Source organism: Cervus elaphus, chromosome 20 (assembly GCF_910594005.1).
Source record: "Cervus elaphus chromosome 20, mCerEla1.1, whole genome shotgun sequence".
Classification (NCBI taxonomy): domain Eukaryota; kingdom Metazoa; phylum Chordata; class Mammalia; order Artiodactyla; family Cervidae; genus Cervus; species Cervus elaphus.
In genome coordinates, this window is record NC_057834.1 from 139,776,915 (window position 1) to 139,784,019 (window position 7,105).

Sequence of the window (7,105 nt, forward strand, 5' to 3'; positions counted from 1 at the left end):
AGAGACCACCCGGAGTCTGAGTCTCCGTGTGACAGCCGAATGGAGGCTGCTGGGGGAGCACATTCGCCAGCTGCGAAGGCGGGAGAGCTGCTCCCCCCAGAGCACAGCCAGCGGCGCTTACAGAAAGAAGAGACCTGAGTGGACACAGGGGGCAGATCGGGAGATTCCTGCCGAGCCAAGAGCTGCGAGGGCCCGATGCTGAGAAACAACCCTGCCAGTCAGAAGGAAGCAGAAACCCGGGCCCAGGACTAGCCGGCCACTCAGAAGCCTGGGCCAGCCAGCGGGGCTGCGGTCAGAGGGTGTGGTCAGGGCAGGGGACCAGTTAGCTCACGAAGTCCCTGCTCCACAAAAAGGGAAGCCACGCAATGAGAAGCCCGCACACCACAATGAATGTCCCTGCTTGCTGCAACTAGAGAAAGCCCTGGCAAAGCAACGAACACCCACCACAGCCAAAAAATAAATCTTGAAAGAATTATTAAACAATAATCTTAGCAAGACAGTTACATAGTTGGAAGGTGATCGGTGCTTTGGAAGAAAGCAGAGCATTTTGGAGAGACTCGCTGAGTCATTTAACAGCAGGAATGGGGTGACCCTGAAGAGGGGCCAGAACTCTGAGACCAGCACTCTGGGGCGGGGGCAAACCTGAGGGGGCAGCGGGGGGAGGGGAGCAGAGGGTGAAGCTCTGTGCACAGCAACCGGAAAGGGGGTGGGGGGAGGGCAAAGGAGGCCTGACTTGGGGCAGGAAGAACCAGGGAGCAGGGAAGGGGGGGTCCCAGGTGGGCCCAAGAGGAGGTAGGGGACACAGGGGCAGGGGGACAGGTGCCTGGACACGCTGGATCCCGGCTGAGGCTGGGGGACACAGGCGGAAGTGCTCTGTGCAGGCAGAGCCCAGCAGTCCCGGTGGCTTCCTGGAGGAGGGCCCTCACTTTGGGCAGGGAGAAGGTTTGGAGGAGTCAGAGGAGGGTTCTGGGGGGCAGGGAGCAGGCTGTGCAAGTGGAGCCTCTCGTCAGGGCGTGGGGAGGGGTGACCATCCGTGGCCCACCCCTCAGGCTGCGTGCAGAGCAGGCAAATGTCAGGAAGGCAGTCGTCCCCAGTCGGCACTCGCTACAGCCATCACTCGCCCCAGCAGTTTTGCGCGGATCAGCAACGTGTCCACACCCAGGGATGAGGTGCACTTGTTCCAAGCCAACTCGATGGATCTCTTGACAGACTGTCTCATGGCCAGGAGTGGCCCAAGACTCATGCTGAGCTGATGACACCTGCTTTCCTAAGAAAAAGGGCATGTGCAGCTAGCATAATACCTTGAATGTGGACTTGATGACTGGACCTGCTGCAGCCATCCTGCCACCATGAGGCAAGGGCTTGACCCTGACACCCACCCCTGAGCCACTGAACCAAGCCAGGTGCCAGCTCCTCTCTACTTCTTAACGAGGTGAAGAAGAAGACCTTCTGTGTTAAGTAAGCCACAGGAATTGGAGGCTTTTCTTTTCTTCCTTCCACTGAAGGTATTTCTGAATATTATATAAACATGCATTAAAAGTTATGGTCAAATAAAGCTAGTGTAGCATCAGAGGCCCAGCCCGGGCTCGTCCTAGCACCTGGGACCCTGTGATACACCTGTGCTAGTTGCAGCTTGCTTGCTTAGTTTTTTTAAACTGCAAAAGGAATCCAACTTGAAAAACTTTCAAACCGTAAAACATTGTATAAAGTGAAAAATAAAAATTTCACCCAGGAGGGTGCACACCTTTATGCACGCGTGTCTCCTGCCGAGGCCTCTGGCAGCCTGCCCCCACAGCTCTCCCTGGGCGGACCGTGCTGGGGCCCCCAGAGCTGCCATGCCCCAAGAGCAGGGAGCCCACGGCCCTGCAAGTTGGCCGCTTCCCAGACAGTCCTTCTCAGCAGCTGCCAGAACAGAGTGTCCAGTTGCCCCAGGAGGGGGTGCTCAGCCACGCCTTCCTACTATATAGGCCCTGCGGGGTCAGGCCAAGGCCAGCCTCTCCCCGGATTCCTCCCGGCCCACCTGCCTCGTACTCCCATCCTGTGTCTACCGCAGAGCCAGCAGCCCACTCCAGGACCCCAGACTGTCCTCTGTACAGACGCGCTCAGGCCTGTCCCTGCCATCCAGGGTTCCTGGGAGGCGTGTGGGGACTTTGGGCTCCAGCCAGGACAGGGGTCTGATGGGGAATTACACCAGCGGCCGAGGGTAGCAGGGGAATGGCAGGGAGGAACAGGCATGGTGAGTGCCCCGGGGCGGGGGGGGGGGTTGGAGGGCTAAGGCCCCTTCTCTGTGCCGCAAGTGGGGCGGGACTCCCCTCACCGCGGAGCCCTGAGCCCTGGGATGCGCCCGAGGGCACCCGGGGAGTGGGCGGAGCCGGGCTCTCAGCCTGGCCCCCCCCGCCCCCCCCCACCATCTGCAGCCCTGCCCGCTGCAGGTGCGGCCGCCCCCCTGCAGCCCTGCACAGAAGCAGAGGGCCCAGGCAAATACGGGGGTGGGGGAGAGCCGGCCTCGCCCGACAGCCTGTGCTGTGGGTGTGTGCAGGCTCTAGGGACGCGCCAGCGCCCCCTTCTCTGACAAAGGTGGGTCCTGTGCGCAGAGCGCGAGGGCACACGGGGCCCTCGCTGCCTGGGCAGGGCCCCCCAGCTCTCTGTCCTCGAAGCCGACCCAGACTCGGCAGCCAGGCCAGGTTGCTGCTGTGGGGGTGGCCGTGACCCCGGAGTCCTCTTCTGGAAGCCACTGTACCAGGTGGGAAGCCATTCTGCGACACGGGAGCCCCGGTGGGAAGTGGGGAGAGGGGAGAGGGGGGGCTGGCAGCACCCAGCCCAGGAGGGCTCCGCACCCTGGGGCCTGGCACGGCGTCTGCCCCCGGCCAGTGGCTCGCTGCGGCTTCCCCCAGGGCACCCGGCCTAGGGACCGGGGCTGTCACCCGCCGCTGGACTCACCTCAGAGCAGCTCCCTCTGTGGCGCCTCTGCACCTGGGGCGTTCATCTGTCAGTTCCCATCCCTCCTGCAGGGGGCGCTGGGGAAAGACCCCCACCCCCACCCCAGCCCCTTGCCACAGCGGGGGCTGCCGCCCACCCAGAGCTCTGGGGACTTTCCTCTGGGGTGGGGGCCGGTCCTCGGCCCACCCAGCTCTGAGGAACCTGCAGCTTGGCTGGGGCTCCTACCCCCACCCTCGGGGCCCCAGGCAACCTGGGCAGGGTGGGCGGCCCCCCACCGTCTGTGGCCCCTCCCAGCCCCCAGCAGCCCCAGCTCAGATCCCCCACCCATCCCGGTCATGGGCCCTCCCCCCTCCAAGGAGAGGGATGCAGGGTCCTCAGGCCAGGCCGTCCTCCCGTCCCACCCAGGACCCTCAGGAGGCGCCAAGGCCCATCTGTTAAAGCCAGTCTGTCCTCCCTGCAGGCGAGCAGAAAGAGGAGGCCTGTGCTCTGAGCCCACTCTCAGCGCCCCCCCAGGCCCTGCCCCCTGCCCAGGCAGGGTGGGGGTGGGGGGAGGCAGGCACGCCCTGCACAGAGGGACAGACAGACAGCTTCAAGCCAGTCTCCCGTGTTCTCCCTCCCTTGCCCGGTCTGGAGCCAGGGCCCGATCTGGGGGGCTCCCCGAGACCCCATTGCCAGCCACGTCCCCCCATGAAGCGGGCTCGCTGCGGGCTGTGCAGGGAAGCAAGAGCCAGCCCTCACGAGCCCTTCTCTGCCCACACCAGCCCCGACAGCCCAGCCCTGGGGCTGCAGGAGCCACACGCTGCAGGCCGGCTCCGGGGGAGGACAGTGCCTGCCTGACAGGGGTCACGTCCGGAGCAGTGGAGGGGGCTCTACAGGAGCTGGGCCAGCACCACAGAGGCCATCTACCCCCTCTCCTGCGACCCCAGACCTCGCCTGTCCTGGCGCAGGGGAGAGGGGGCGTCCTTACCCCTGACGGAGGGCAGAAACCCCTAGGACAGGGTAGGCGGGGCCAGGCAGGGTCCCCCCCACGGGGGGAAGAAAGGGACACGACTACCTGAAAGTGGACACGTGAGCAGCGCAGAGGTGCCGGGGGCCGGGCCTGCTTGTTGGCCCGCATCCACTTCTGTTTGCCGGCTTGTCAGAACCCAGAGGGAGGGGCACCCCTCACCCCAGAGGGATCAGGCTCAGGGCCGGCTGTGGGCTCGTTCCGGTTGGGTGGGGTGAGGGTTGGAGCTCTGCACAGCTGAGGTTGTTGATTACAGTCAGGCCCAGTGACAGAGCGGAGGTTAGGGCGGTACAGACGCCTGTTACAAGGTGCCAGGGTGAGACCCCCGGCCCCAGCTTGCCTCTGCTTCCGGCCGACCCCCAGGGCCCAGGCCACAGGCCCGCCTCAGGCTCAGATCCCCAGGGTCAAAGGCAGAGAAGGAAGCACCGCCCGGGGCCTGCAGGGAGCTCCCTCCGCACAGACCGCTGAGGGCCCATTTCCCCATTTCCCGAGCCCATCTCTGGGGTTCCCACCCCTCCCCTCACAGACACCCCAGGTGAGGTGTGGGGGAGCTCCCCGCCCCAGGTGAGGCGTCCCTGCTGGGGGGGCTCCCGGCCCAACGTCCGCCCCAGTGAGCTGCCCGCCCCCGCCCCACGGCCTGAGGGTAGACAGGTGCCGCCCTCCCTGCCCAGTCGCCTGGAGCTCCGTGACCGCCTCCCGCCCGCCCACAGGCCACTTGCGGCCGCCTTCTCATCTCCAGTCCCTGGAGGCCAGTACACTGAACACCGCAGGTCCTGCCCCACCTGCCCGGAAAGCTGATGGTGGCCCAGGCCTTCAGAGGCCGTGCAAGCCCCCGGGAGGCCGGCCTGGCCAGGGACGCACCTGCGCCCTGAGGCCTGGGCCCGCAGGGTCAGATGCTACCATCCGTCCTCCAGCGGGAAGCCGGGCAGCACCAGCAGGGGGAGACCTCGCCAAGCCCTGGACCCATGAGCCCCTGCCCGCACCTGCCAGCCCATGTCAGTCCCTGGGCTGGGGACCCAGATGGGTGCCCAGGGGCGGCCAGGGGAGGGCGGGTCACAGTCCTCGGAAGCTGCCCCCCGCCACATGGCACCAGCTCCTAAGCCAGCCTGGGCCAGCCATGTGCTGGAGGGGAGACGGCAGGGAGGGGTGCCGGGCCTGCCGGCAAAAGGAACAGGTCGCGGACACAATCACCAGAGCACCTGAGAAATAAAAGACTAGGAAAGATGGGGTTGAGAGGGATGGAGTCAGCTTGTGACTGATTCCGACGACTTTATTGAGGGGTAACATACATATATATACTAACAGGATTCACCAAATTTTAGATCAAAGACTTGCATACGTGCAGAACTGCAGACACTAGTTTTAGCTCAGGAGTTTTATCTTAACTCCAGCAGAGCATGGCACCAGCGTCTTACAATCAGGTAAAGACTACCTAGACATAAGCCATTCACAGGAGCCCGATAATCTTATCAGAGTCAGGAAAATGGGCAAATGGTGGCTGCAGCGATTTCCTTGAGGGAGGTGAGAAAGGCCAATTTGCACTTTAACAAATCAGGGGTGGCGGGACAGAGAGGGACCTCTTAGATCTCTCTCAGGGCCGAGAAGGGGCCTGAGCAGTCAGGCCGGCTCCCCGCAGAGGGGGTGCAGCCGGCCAGGCCCCCAGGGCAGGGCGCCCCTCCCTCCCACTCTGACTCTGCCTTCAGAGTGGATCGGACCCCGTTACCCCACTCCCATCCCCACGGCTCTGGCTGCCCTGAGCCCTGCGACCCCAGCTCTCCACCCAGCACCAGGACAACAGAGCTAAAACCGATAGATGCCTGTCAGAACAGCTCCTGCTTAATCGACAAAAAAACAGAACCCGAGGGCTGGGGAGGATGTGGAGACACTGGAGCGTGAAACGGTGCGGCTGCTAGGGAGCAGCACAGTGATCCCTCAGAAAGGTGGACAGAGTCACCCCGCGATCAGCAGCCACGTTTTCAGGTCTGCGCCCCAAAGAAGTGACGAGGAGCACTTGTGCAGTTTCCGTTTCGAGGGGTGTGGTGGCTAATGCAGCAGTGAAGTCATGTGCACTGTGTTAATAGAAGCATTCGTTCGCGGGGAGGGGAGACATGGGCCACCGAGTGGAATTCCCACGTCATACAGCCACTCAACTTTTAACACTCTGAGGACCCACCAAACTGCTTTCCAAAGTGACTGAGCCAGGGAATCTCCTGGTGTCCAGGGGTTGGAGCTCGGCGCTCTCACTGCTGGGGCCCCAGGTTCAGTACCTGGTCAGCGAGCTAAAAATTCCGTAAGCCACAAGGTGCGGGAAAAAAAAAATTTTTTTAACTTTTAAAAATTAAAAAAACAAAGTGAGCCTATTTTATTTTCTTTTACTTTGTTGTTACTGTTGTTGTTCAGTCGCTCAGTCGTGTCCGACTCTTTGCGACCCCATGAACCGCAGCACTCCAGGCCTCCCTGTCCATCACCAACTCCCGGAGTCCACCCAAACCCATGTCTATCGAGTCAGTGATGCCATCCAACCAGCTCATCCTCTGTCATCTCCTGCCCTCAATCTTTCCCAGCATCAGGGTCTTTTCCAATGAGTCAGTTCTTTGCATCAGGTGGCCAAAGTATTGGAGCTTCAGCTTCAGCATCAGTGCTTCCAGTGAATATTCAGGACTGATTTCCTTTAGGGTGGACTGGTTTGACCTCCTTGCTGTCCAAAGTCTTTTACTTCACTTTACTTTGTTTTATTTTATTTTGACCATGACACATGCCTTGCAGGATCTTATATTTGAACCCGGGTCACAGCTGTGAAAGCGCCAAGTCCTAAACACTGGGCACCAAGGAACTCCCAAGACTGCGCTACTTTACAAAACAGCCACAACAAATGAGAGTTCCAGTTTCTCCACATCCGATCCAACACTTCCCTCTTCTGTATCTTGGTGTCACTTGTCCTGGTGGGTATGGGGTGGCGACACCCATTATGATTTTGATTTGTATTTCCCTACAGATGGCTAATATTGAGCATATTTTCCTGGGCTTATTGCCAATCTGTGTATCTTTTTTAAGGAAACGTCTATTCAAAGTCTTTGCCTATTTCAAAATCGTGCTATTTGTCTTCTTCTCACTGAGTTATAAAGGTTCCTTAATGCTCTGGATGCAAGTCGTTCATCA